The sequence below is a fragment of the Pongo abelii genome, chromosome 5 (genome assembly GCF_028885655.2).
Source record: "Pongo abelii isolate AG06213 chromosome 5, NHGRI_mPonAbe1-v2.0_pri, whole genome shotgun sequence".
NCBI lineage: Eukaryota > Metazoa > Chordata > Mammalia > Primates > Hominidae > Pongo > Pongo abelii.
Genome location: NC_071990.2, coordinates 22,099,376 through 22,112,822, shown reverse-complemented (window position 1 = coordinate 22,112,822; position 13,447 = coordinate 22,099,376). Strand labels below are relative to the sequence as shown.

General features: G+C 34.8%; 1 protein-coding gene across 19 annotated transcripts in view; it reads right to left on the bottom strand.

Annotated features, from left to right (window-relative positions):
* The window catches only part of LOC134761654 (uncharacterized), a 985,940-nt gene that overhangs the window by 552,441 nt on the left and 420,052 nt on the right, over positions 1–13,447 (bottom strand). For 10 of the 19 annotated variants that reach the window (XR_010140596.1, XR_010140599.1, XR_010140601.1 and 7 more), the window contains one exon: positions 9,368–9,503. The exons of the other annotated variants lie outside the window; for them this stretch is intronic. The gene's annotated coding sequence lies outside the window, so the exon portion shown is untranslated. The remainder of the gene's footprint in view (positions 1–9,367; positions 9,504–13,447) is intronic. 19 annotated transcript variants of the gene reach the window in all.

The following is a 13,447-nucleotide window of genomic DNA, read 5'->3' as shown; positions in this document are numbered from 1 at the left end:
TTTGTCTACTGTTTTTAAATTATTCCTTTTTATTTTTGTAGGCAAGGTTTTGTGTGTTGCTCAAGCTGGTCTCAAGCTGGTCTCAAAACTTCTGGGCTCAAGTGATCCTCCTGTCTTGGCCTCCCAAAGTGCTGTGATTACAGGTGTGAGCCAGTGCACCCAGCCCCAAAATTTTTCTACTTTTTATGTGAAATGGCATAACATTAACTCTAAATAAACTGTGAAAGGGCTGGTATGTATAATAAAATTTCTACAGAAAACACACACAAAAAGAGAGATTTAGCCAAAATACATTAGATAAATAAAAATGAAATGTGAAAAGATATTCGAATAAACTAAAACATGGCAGGAATAAGAGAAATGAAGATAAAAAAATAGAGGGGACAAACAGAAAATATGTAATTTAATCTTGGACTTAAATTCAACCATGGTCTAAAGACTCAATGTAGAAGGAAGAAAATAGCAAAAAAAAAAAAATCGATGAAAGATAAAATGGATAGACAAAAATCTAATAGCTAGTTTCTTGAAAAAAGAATCAATAAAATTTAAAAAGTCCTAGCTGGAATGTATAAGAAAAAGAGAGAAAGGACACAAATCTCTAATGTCAGGAATGACACAGAACCAATAGACTTTAAAGGGTGTAACAATACAATATTACAGCAAAATATGGAACAATTACATAAAATTGACAATTTTCTTAAAAAATACACTTATCAAAATTGACACAAGAAAAACAAAGTTACAATATATGTATTTAATAACAAATATATATTTAATTCAGCAACCCACAAGCCCAAATATATATAATACATACTACATACAACTATACATAATTAATTATATGAAGATAATTAATAATTAATAATGTATAATTATATATAATTAAATTATCCAATATCTTTCCTAAAAGAAAACTCCAGGGTAAAATGTTTTCAGTAGCAAATTCTGGCAAAGTTTCAAGGAATAAATAAATATCTAACATAAATATTTTCAGAAGATAAAGAAGTTGGTATCACTGCCCAACTTGGTTTTGTAAGGCCAGCATAAGACTAATAACAAAATCAAACAAAAATATCATTTTAAAAAAATTCCAATGTACTTAATATAGATGTAAAGATACTAACAAAATGTTATCAAATGTAATTCACTATATACAGTCATGTGCTGCATAACGATGTTACTGTCACTACATATATGACAGTAGTCCCATAAAACTATAACAGAGCTGAAAAATTCCTGTTGCCTAGTGACGTGGTAGCCTGTCAGTGACATGACATCATAGCTGTCAGAATGTCCTCGCTCAACACATTACCTTTTTTGTATGTTTAGACATGTTTAAATACACAAATACAATTGTGTTACAATTCCCTCACAGTATTCAGTACAGTACCATGCTGTACAGGTTTGTAGCCTGGGAGCAATAGGCCCTGCCATGTAGCCTGGTAAGCTCTACTATCCAGGTTTGTGAAAGTATACTCTATAATGTTTGCACAATGACAAAATTGACTCATGACACACTTCTCAGAACGTAACCCCGTCATTAAATGACACGGCTGTATATAAAAAAATACATCATAACAAAAGTAGGCTTTTCCTAGAAATGCAAAGTTGGTTAAACATGCAGAAATCAATGTCATTTAAAACAGTAACCTAGTAAAGGAGGAAAACCATATAATCATGTGCAGGTTTGTTACATTGGTATATTGCATGATGCTGAGGTTTGGGGTATGATTGATTCCATCAAGAGAAGAAACAAACGGATAATAACCAAAAAGGATGAAACAGATCTGTCAATATTGGCATATTATATATTGTTTGTACAGAAAATACCAAGGAACTCCCCAAACCTTACATAAACCATGAAAAGAATTAAGCTATGTGCAGGATAAATGTTAATATAAAAAGTATCCTGTAACTATGTATTCACAGCCAAAAAAAAAAAATGAAAATGATTTTCTTTTGAATTCCTATTACAGTAGTTGGGCAGAGAGAAGAGAAGAATACCTAGTAATAAATCTAAGTAAATATACCCAACACCTCTCACCTAAAAACTACAAAAAATTGCTATAATAAATTAGAGAATATATAAATAAACGGCATGTTCGTGAAGGGCAATTCTCCAAAAACTGACCTATAGATTCAATGTAATTCCAAACAAAATATACCAAGAATTTCTTTTTTTCTTTTTCTTTTTTTTTTAGAAATTGACAACTTGGTTCTAAAACTGATATGAAAATGCAAAGTATCTAGACAGTGAAAAGGTAGAGAATTCACTTAACCTTCAAGATATACAATAAAGCTATAGTAATCAAGAATGTGGATTATTGGCAAAAAAAAAAATAGAGACATAGATCTATGGAACAAAATAGAATGTTTAGAAAGAGACCCATGCATATATGATGACTTGAATTTTGACAACGGTGTCAAGAAAATTCAACAGAGAAAAGAAAGTCGTTTCAACAAATGATGCTGGGTCAACCGGAAATCAAAATTGAAAAAACAAGTACAATGATCCTTACCTCACACTCGACAAACAAAATTTGAGTAAAAATAATCATAGACCTAAATGTACAACCTAAAACTATAAAACTTCTAAAAGAAAACATTAGAGAAAACAGCTGTAATCTTATGGTAGGCAAAGTTTTATTAAATAAAACACGCACACAAAATACAAAACTTTCAAGCTAAAATTGATAAATCAGACTTCATCAAAATCTAAAATTTTTGTTCTTAAAAAATCACTAAAAAATGAAAAGGCAAGCTATATTGTGGAAGAAAATTTTCTCCAAACAAATATCAGATGAAGGACTTGTATTCAAAATATTATAAAGAACTTTTGCAGTTAAATAATAGGACACAACTGAAGTGTTCAGAAAAATGGACAAAATATTTGAATGGACACTTCGCAAAAGATAAGCAAATGGACAAAAGTGCATAAAACATACAGGCATCATTCGTGCCCACAGGAAAGCAAATAAAATATATGTGATACTGCATATCCATTAGATTGGTTAAAATTAAAAAGACTGACCATACCAAACACTGACAATGACTTTGAGCAACCAGGACTCTTATTCACTGCTGGTGGGAATGTAAAATGGTATAATCATTTTGGAGAACACGTTGGCAGCATCATAAATAATTAAGCATACCATATAATCCAATTATTCTAGGCCTAGATATTTATCCAAAAGAAAGGAAAAGATATTTCCACACAAGGACTTGTATACAAATGATGATGGCAGCTTTATTTGTAATAGCCATTAAGTGGAAACAACGCAAGTGTCCAACAAATGGGTGAATGGATAAGCAAAGGATGACATCGTTATCCACATAATGCCTACTGAGCAAAGGGAAAGAAAAAAGAACAAAATTTTGATACACACAATGACATAGATGAATTGCAAAAATATACTCAGTGAAGAAGCCAGGCCAAAAAACTGTGTATGCTTATGATTCTATTTATATAAAACTCTAGAGATGCAAACTAATTTATAGTGAGAAAAGACAAGTCAGTGGTTTCCTGGGGACGGGGTTGGAAGGAGAGAAGATGGCAAAGGGGCTCTGAGGAATGTTTTGAGGATAACAGAAACGTTCTTTATCTTGATTGTGGTGATGGTTTCACCAGTGTGTAAACATGTCAAAACTGATAAAATTGTATTTAAATATGTACAGAATATTGTACTTCAATTATACCTCAATAAAGTTGTTTAAAAATATATATGTAATATAAAGTTGACAAAACACAAACACAACCCAAAATTTAAAAAGCTGCCAATGCACATTTGGTTTAAAGAAATCTCATTTAGGCTGTTTTGCCTCAAAATGGCTTTTGGCTTTTTAAAGATAAAAAGAAAATACTATATTTGACAAGATGTCATTATATTTAGTTACAGTGTTGCAAAAGTTTTATTATTTCAAAATGCAATGCTGTGTAATGTGTTTTATATACTTTTCCTCAACCGGGTCCCAGTGAAATATCTACAATTGAAATACTGACTCTTGTAATTTATTATATATATTGAATATTACACTAAAGAATAATCTGTAAAAAGGTCAAGCATATTGTCAAGTGGTCAGAGAATTTAAAAAAGTGATGAATTTTACAAAAAGGACCATGTCCCTACACATAGACTGTTATATATACGTGATTATACAGTTACAGATTCAATATAAAATCTTAATATGCATAATTCAAGACATACTTTCTAAGTAAAAATGTGCATACAATATTTACACAATCTAATAAAGAAATATCAACACTTTGCATTCTTATAGTACCTACATCCTTGAAGTATTTCCATAGCTATTGACTACAGATCATTGTGATGAAGCAATGATCTATCGGGCTCAGCTTCCTTGAGCAAGGCTCGTTTTCTCACAGATAAAATGAGGAGGTTGGGCTTGATTATCTTTTAGCTCTCTTTCAACTTTGAAATTTGCTTTCTTTTTGTCCTCGCACTAATAAGGAAAGCAGGATCGAAGAATGATGCTGACAGAGGTTAAAGGACTTGTACAAAGTCACAGGACCTGCAATTAGAGGCCCGGTCTCACACACCCAGCCCCAAACTCTTTCCACTGCCACACACTGCTCTAAGCCTGCCCTGTAGTGATCTTAGGAACAGAATACGCACTCATCATCCGCAAGCCTTTGATGAATTTCTGCTTTGAAAGGCGAAGAAAAAAATACACATAGGCATGAGCATATCATTCTAAGACACTTGGCCTTTTATTTTTGCATCTAGAATTCTCAGCACCTGAGCTTAGGAAAAAAATAATTCTTTCAGAAATTGACTTATAGTTTATTTTATCTCAGTATTTATCTTCTTTTATGGATATTTAGTAAATGTGTGCTCAACAACCTGACTACTAGCATTTCTTCCCTCGAGAATAATTTTTGTTTAAGGAAAGGTCAGTCGATTAAGAAACTGGAGAGTCGTCACTGGGGTTCAAAGCAAAGCTGAGGTTTCATGTTCACTTCCTATTTTAACCAAAGGTCTCTGGGTGTTTAGATTTGGAAATTTGTGCAGCAACACGGGAAGGATATGGATTGTAGGATTAAAGCCACCTGAATTTTAATACTAGCTCTGTTATTTGACAACTTTGGATTTTGAGGGATTGAATTTCAATGCCTTCTTCACCTGTAAGCAAGATCATTTCTACCCTTAAAGGTTAGAATATAAAAATAATTGCTTATCACAATATTTTATTATAAAAATTTTCACAAACACAGAAAAGTTGAAATAATTACACAGTGTAAGCCCATTTTTCCCTCCACCTAAATTCTGTCATTGATGTTTGGTTATATATACCTATGCATCTTCCCATCCCTCTCTTAATCAATCTATTTTACTTTTTGATCCATTTCAAAGTCAGTTGCAAACATCAGTACACTTTACCCCTAAATGCTGCAATGCTTTACAGTATTTTATATGCAAAATTTACATACTGTGAAATACAGAAAATGTATACCACTCAATAAGCTCTAGCAAAGACATACACCTGTATAACAAGTACCTCCATCAAGATACTGAACATTACTATCACCCCCAAAATTTCATGCCCCTTCCTGGTAAATCCCTGCTGCAATCCCTTCTGTTCTGATGTATTTTCATCATAAATTAGTTTTACCTGTTCAAGAACTTCATAGAAATGGAAACATACAGTAGGTATTCGTTTGTATAAGGGTTTTTATGCAGCATAAAAGTTTGGGGGATTCATCTGTTTTGTTGCATGAATGTGTAGTTTGTTCTTTGGCATAGCTGGCAAGTATTCCACTTAGGAATCCCATAGTTCATCCACTCTCACTTTTGGCTATTCTAAATAGAGCTGTTGTAAATATTCCTGTAAGACTTTTGTAAATGTATTTTTTTATTTCTCTTTGGAAAATATCTGGAAGTAAAACTGTAGGTTCCAGAGTAGGTTTATATTTAGCTTTATAAGAAATTTCCAGGCTTTTATCCATAGTGGCTGCACAATTGTACACACTCACTAAAAATTTAAAAGTTCCAGTTGCTCCACATCCTGACCAATATTTGCTGTTGGTCTTTTTAAATTTAGCCATTCTAGTGGATGTCTCTCATCGTGGTTTAATTTGCACTCCCTTGATAATTAATAATATTGAGCATTTTTTGTTTATCTTCCTTTGCAAAGTACCTGACAGTTTTTGGCCTGTTTTTTATTGAATTGTCTTTTTGTTATTGAGTTTTAGAGTGCTATATATTCTGGATACTAACCCTTTGTCATATATATATTCTGTAAATTTCTTAACAATGTCTTCTGATTAGCTCAAGTTCAACTTTAAGTCTAGTTTATCAGGTTTTTTTTTTTTTTTTTTTTGACAGGTATCATTCTATCACCCAGGCTAAAGTGCAGTGATACGATCACCGCTCGCTGCAGCCTCAATCTCATGGGCTCAAGTGATCCTCCCACCTCTGCCTCCTGAGTAGCTGGGACTACAGGTGTGCACCACCACGCCCAGCTGATTTTTTGTATTTTTGGTAGACATGTGGGTTTCAGTCATGTTGCTCAGGCTGGTCTTGAACTCCAGGGCTAAAGCGATCCACCTGCCTAGGCCTCCCAAAGTGCTGGGATTACAGGCATGAGCCATTGTGCCTGGCCTAGTTTATCAATTTTTATCACTTTCTGTGACCTAACACACTTTCACCTACCCACTACATTGCAAAGATATTCTCCTATGTTTTCTTTCAGATGCATTATAATTTTGGCTTTTATTTTTAGGTTTGTGAACCATCTCAAAATAGTTTTTGTGAATGGAGTGAGGTAGGGGTTGATGCTTCAGTTATTCCAGCACCATTTTCCACAAATATTTTCCTCTCTATTGGGCTGCTTTGGCACATATATTGGAAATCAGTCCATTGTGTAAGTGTGGGTCTATTTCCAGGCCCTCAATCCTGTTCCACTGATCTGCTTGTCTCTTTATGAAGGTGTCACAAAGTTTTGATTGCTGTAGTTTTGTAGTAAGTTATGAAGCCAGATAGTGTAATTCCTCCAACACTGTTCTTCTTTTTCAAGGTTGCTGAAGATATCCTAGCTCTAGGTCATTTAAAATAAATTTTTAGAATTAGGATGTCTTCCTGCAGAATAAATAAAACAGCCTGGTTTTATAAGGGATTACACTGACTTTATAGATTAATCTGGAAATAACAGACATCTCAACATTATTGAGAAATTTCTATCAGTAAGCATGGCATCTCTTTCTAGATATTTAGGTTGTCTTTCATTATTTTCAGCAATGTTATAGTGCTTGGCGTAGAGGTTTTGCATGCATTCTGAGAGCTTGTTTGGAGGTTCTAGCAGGGGAGCGCAGCTACTCATATACTCTTCACCGAAGATAGGTCCTCCTCTATATCGGTGGTGGTCATCCTCTTCGACCAAGCATGCAGCTTCAGGAAGGATACACATGGAGCAGTAAGGGAAGTAGGGGACACCCGCCTGGCATCCAGATCAGCCAAATCAACCTTGGTGATCAGTGGGGTTACAGATGTCACAGCCAGGTCACCCTGACATCCTTGCATGCATTTTGTCAAAGGTATTCCTAAGTATTTTGTGTTTCATCACGACATTGTAAGTGGAATTTTAAAAATTATTTTTCCACTTCTTTGTACTAGCATCTAAAAATACATTTGAATTTGCATATCAACAATATATCCTGCAATCTTGCCAAATTCATTTACTATTCCTCATAGTTGTTTTGTAGAGTCATTAGGACATACTGTGCAATCAACCATATCATCTGCAAGCAGACAGTTTTATTGCTTCTTTTTCAATCTGTATTTCTTTTATTTCATTTTCTTCTCCTATTGCACAAGCTATGATCTCCAATACAATGATAATTAAAAGAGCTGAGAGTGGGCATCCTTGCCTGGTTATAAATCTTAGGGAGAAAACATCCAGTATTTCCCTATTAAGTGTAATGTTAGTTGTAGATTTTTTATATATTCACTTAACAGATCGAAATTCCTTACCATTGCACCTTTGCTTCAAGTTTTTATTATAAATAGATGTTCCCTTTTGTCAAATAATTTTTCTATATTATTTAAACTATCCTATATTTTGTCTCCTCTATTGTGTGGCTCTGGTGAATTACACAGGTTAATCTTTAAGCATTTAAAGATATGCATTCCATTTGCATTCCAGGGATAAATCCCAATTTTATGCATTGCTACATTCCATTTCATATTTTCTTAAGATATCTATTTTTAAAACTTATTTTTTTAATCAAGTTTATGATGGCTACATAAAGTGACATGTTCTTACCTCCTCTACTTTCTGAAAGACTTTGCATATTAGTGTTGTTTCTTCCTTAAATGTTTGCTAGAATTTACTAGTGAAACCAATTAGGCCACAAGTACCTTTTAACAATCATTGCAAACCAGGAACTGTGTAAGATATTTTATTATCGTTATTATTTATAACAACACTTCAAATTACACAAAACCTACTTTAAACAGTCAAAATTTAGGGTTGAGAGAAATTAAATAACTTACCCAAGGACATGCAGCTATATGTCATGTATAAACATCAGGTATGTTTAGTTGTAAAGTTTTTACTCTACCACAGAATGCCATGGTAAATTTGAAGTTGTACAGATAAATATCACTTCAAAACTCCCTTAATACATGGCACTTATAAACTAAGCAAGCATCTCTACTGTTCACTAGTTGCTTTTTCAAGACAAGACAGTTATTTTTTTTAATGTATTAGAACCAAAATCCAATTTTAGACATGCCACTAATCTCATTCTTAAAAAGAAGAAGACACATTAGATAGTGAAGTTAGTTACATTTAATATCAACCATAGATCAGGACTCATTCACTCCAGCCTGTTTTTGTTTCAACATTTATGTAACTGTGTTTACTAAGAACCTACAAGTATGTTAAATAAGTTATAGGCTATGCTTATTTCTTCACTAGTAGTTCTTCATCATATACAAGGCATGAGAAGTTTCTTCAAATAAATTAGATAGTGGAGTGCCAATTAACAAATAAAAGAACCCTATAAAGAAAGTCACATTGGTGCAGCATGAATTACCCAAAAAAGATGTAATATTTTTATTTTATCTGATGCTGAAAACAAGTAAACAACATAGATCTTTAGTTTCTTTATGGTTCCCTGGTAAGCCAAAAGAGGCAGATCATATGTATTTCTAAAGATGAAATATTTCATTGTGTAATGGGTTTAGATCATGAGTCAAAAATAAAATAAAACAAACAGCAATCATATCAGGCATACGGACAATCTGTGCATTGACTCTGTTATGTACAAATACAATGTGAGAAAGAGGATAAAGGCACATAATCCCAACATATGTTTTCTAATACTATTTCCTTCATTTGAATTTACCAATAGAGCAAAAAGGAGCGAGGTAGCTACATAGTCATTCAGTTTTTCTTTTAGCAAATAAATTCTATCCATCCATTTTTCTCAATCGTCTTAATAGTGTGAGTAAAGATTGTTTCCAGGTTCTTAGAATACAGAGCTAGGGAAAAAATTAAGTTGACAGGGTTCAGTTTTGACAGTGTATCCAGCTGTTTATAGCTTTTCATTTTTTCCATAAACCTAACTGGTATCAGTATATGTAAAGTTTCTAACACTTCCAGCTAGCGAATACTTCACAGAAGAAAAATGCTTTCCTTGGAGTTTACAAATGCCATTTGGTCTAATTTTTCAGCAAGGGTTTGTCTAGTTAGATTATGAGATTTTTCCTGGAGAGCAACAGCAAGAGAATGTCCCTCATGCTGTCAGAGAAAGAGAGTTATATTTTTGTTCCTTGGAAGAAACATATAATGTAATGGGCAAAAAGTCAAGTGGGTGGGGAGCCATTAGCCCATATAAACCTCCAGAGAAATCTCTAAGAAAAACGCATTCTAAATAACACACTCCACTAGCATATTTGCTTTTAAAAAAATATGTCCGAGAAAGCAGATGCAGGCTGGGTCTTATGGGACAGGACTCATGCTGTCCTACCCAGACAGCAAGAGTTACTTAGGGAAAACTAAGTGTGAAACACTGGTAAGACTAACTGCAAAAATTGAGCCCAGAAGGTCAAAGGTAGGATTAATGGTGAGACTACAAAGATGTAAGTTAGGAGCTGGTTCAGAGAAAGAGAACAGAAACAAAGAAAGAGCATCTCATAAGATTTATGCAAGTCTTTCTACACCTGAATTTCTCATCTATCAGATGGGCATGTCTATGGTAGTGTCAGAATGCCTTAAAAAGCTCAAAAGCAAGACATAGGCCAAAATTTAATTCTGAACTATCAACTCTGAGTTAGAAACCAAATATCCTGCCATATTATTATATCAGTACACACTTATTGAACAGGTGAACAGAAGACCTTTGTGGTTTTTTTCTTTCTATAAATGATCTCCGTTTTAGGTGAACCTGATTTTTTAAAATCTACATTTTTAAAACTGCTGAATTTTAAGCTAATAATGTCCCACTGATGCCACAAGGACTCACTAGGGGATTGCATTATGTTTTAAACCCATTAGGTGCTTAATATGACTTGATCTGTAAAATGCTTTTCAGGTATCCATTCATCATGCACATGGATATTTACTTAGTGTGGTGATTAAAGGGAGGAACTCCAGAGTCAGGCTGTTTGGGCTCAAATCCCAGCTTTACCAGTTACTAGCTGTATAACCTTGGGCAAGTTATGAAACCTTTTTGGAATCAGTTTCTTTCACTGCACAATGAGGAAAAGAGCAATACCTATCTCATATGATTGTGAGAATTAAATAAGTTCTACATAAAGCATTTTTAAAAGTGCCCTAGCCAGAGGAGGTCACGTCTAGCCAGAGGAATTACTTCTTGTTGCTGTTATACTATGTGACTATAAATAATACTTTTTTTTTCCTTTTCACTGGATTCAAAAATGTTCTCTTTCAAGAAATTCCATAAAATCAGGTTTTCCCTTCTATTTTAACATCTGCCAAACTCTCTTCTTAAAGAAATTGAAATTACTTGGCTTACGGTCAAATTTAATGAAGACTGAATCTATAAATCTACAAAGACTTAGAAAGCGATTTATAAAATAGTAACTTATAACTCAATTACTATTTTAATGGCCTGGTTGTGCCTGAAAGTAATTAACTGAGCAAGATTTGAGTATGTGTGTACCTCAAAGATACCCATGACTGATCCTGTGGTGGAATCAGATGTAGTTAGAGAAACTGTGGTAACTCAAATTTTCCCAGCTCTGATCATCGCCTCCTTCATTAGATCCTATGGCCAGTTTTCTGTGTCAGGGTCCCCGTGAACACCACTGGACACTCCCACAATGGCATGGGACCCCCTCGGGGTGAGAAAGCCAAAACGGCAGTGTCTGGCAAAGTGAGGAAAGGTGCTGCTTTTACTGCTGTTACAGGCCTTTAGAGTAGCCCTGCTGTAGTGCTACAAGTTTCTCAAAAATTTCAGTCAAATGGCTCTGTAGCATTTATTTTATTTATGGCCCTGCTGTTTGCCAACTCTCAAACTCTATGTTGTCCTATATTTTAATTTTTTTTTTTTTTTTTGGAGACAGGGTCTCACTCTTGTCACCCAGGCTGGAGTACAGCGGTATGCTCATGGCTCACTGCAGCCTCAACCTCCAAGGTTCAAGCTATCCTCCCACCTCAGCCTCCCACGTAGCTAGGATTACAGGCACATGCCACCACGCCTGGCTAATTTTTTTAAAAAGTTTTTTTGTAGAGACTGGGCATGGTGGCTCATGCCAGTAGTTCCAGCATTTTGGGAGGCTGAGGTGGGAGGATCACTTGAGCCCAGGAGTTCCAGACCAGCCTGGGTAACATTGTGAGACCCTGTCTCCACAGAAAAAAATTAATTTTTTAAAAAATTATTTGGGCATGGTGGCATGTGCCTGTAGTCCCAGCTACCTGTGAGCCTTGATGAGAGGATTGCCTGAGCCCAGGCAGTCTAGGTGGCAGTGAGCCATGATCGTGCCACTGCACTCCAACCTGGGTGACAGAGCAAGACCCTTTCTCAAAGAATAGAAAAAAGAATTTAATTTCTTAGAATTTCAATTCTATTAAAAATCGTTTAACATATAGTTATCTATTAAAAATCGTTTCTATTAAAAAATAGTTTCTATTATAAAAATAGTTTCTATTAAAAATCGTTTAACATACAGTTTATATAAACAGTTTCTTATGCAAATTCCAGATAATTCTGTCTTGGGGGATCAGTTATAGATTAGTAAATGTATATATATGTATTTAAATTGTGCAAAATGAATATTACTAAGCTTTATTTGCAGGTTGGGCCTTCAGTGGCCACCACCTCTGAGTCCTGTTTCACATTGAAAACAACCGATAGAGCACACAGAAGATTCACCCTGAAGGGGGAGAAGGTGCAATCCGTGTAGTTCTAAAGTCTTGCCAAATGACTCTAGAGCCAGTTATTGAGCGGGGGGTGAGGGTGAGAGAATCACTAGTGAGCTGATTTTGCAATTTTTATATTTGTAATCAGTTACCTAGTAAGCCTTGGAAGGCCGAGGCAGGTGGATCCCCTGAGGTCAGAAGTTTGAGATCAGCTTGGCCAACATGGTGAAACCCCGTCTCTACTAAAAATACAAAAAAATTAGCTGGGCATGGTGGGCACCTGTAATCCCAGCTCCTTGGGAGACTGAGGCAGGAAAATTGCTTGAACCCAGGAGACAGAGGTTGCAGTGAGCCAAGATCATACCATTGCACTCCAGCCTGGGTGGCAGAGTGAAACTCCATCTCAAAAAAAAAAAAAAAAAAAAAGAAAGAAACTTAGACGAAGACAAGAAAAGAAAACTCTATTGAATATTAGAAGTCCTCCTTACATCACACTTTGCTGTTCATCATTGCTGAGTAACTGGAGGATAGCAATAATAATAATCTCAGCGCTTGTAAAGTGGTCCATACCTGTAATCTCTTTCAAAGAAAAAGTAAATTAGTTTCACAAATTAGCTTAAAGATTATTGCTGGGTTATTAGTGTTGCTACTGTTTTTACAAAAGGCCATTCATCAGGGAAGGCCAAATTCTGAGCCTTCTCCAATCCTGTAGATCTCTGCCAAGAGCCACATGTGGCTACGGAGTGAGGGTTTGACATGTGACTAGTCTAAATTGCAAAATACACACCAGAATTCAGACTTCGTACAAGATAAGGAATGTAAAATATCTCAGTAATTTTATATTGATGACATACTGAAATATTTTGGTTTAAACAAAACATTATTAAAATTAATTTCTCTTGTTTCTTTTTGCATTTTTTATGTGGCTCCTAGAAGTTTTGAACTTCTTGATATGGTTCGCACTTGAGACTCATGTTACATTTCTCTTGGACTGCACTAGGCTAGCCCAGTCGGAGAAAAAAGTAGAGAAGAGTAAGCAGAACTCACAACAATCATTACAAGGAACACAGTCCTTATCCTGGATATTCCATTCCTCAAAGTG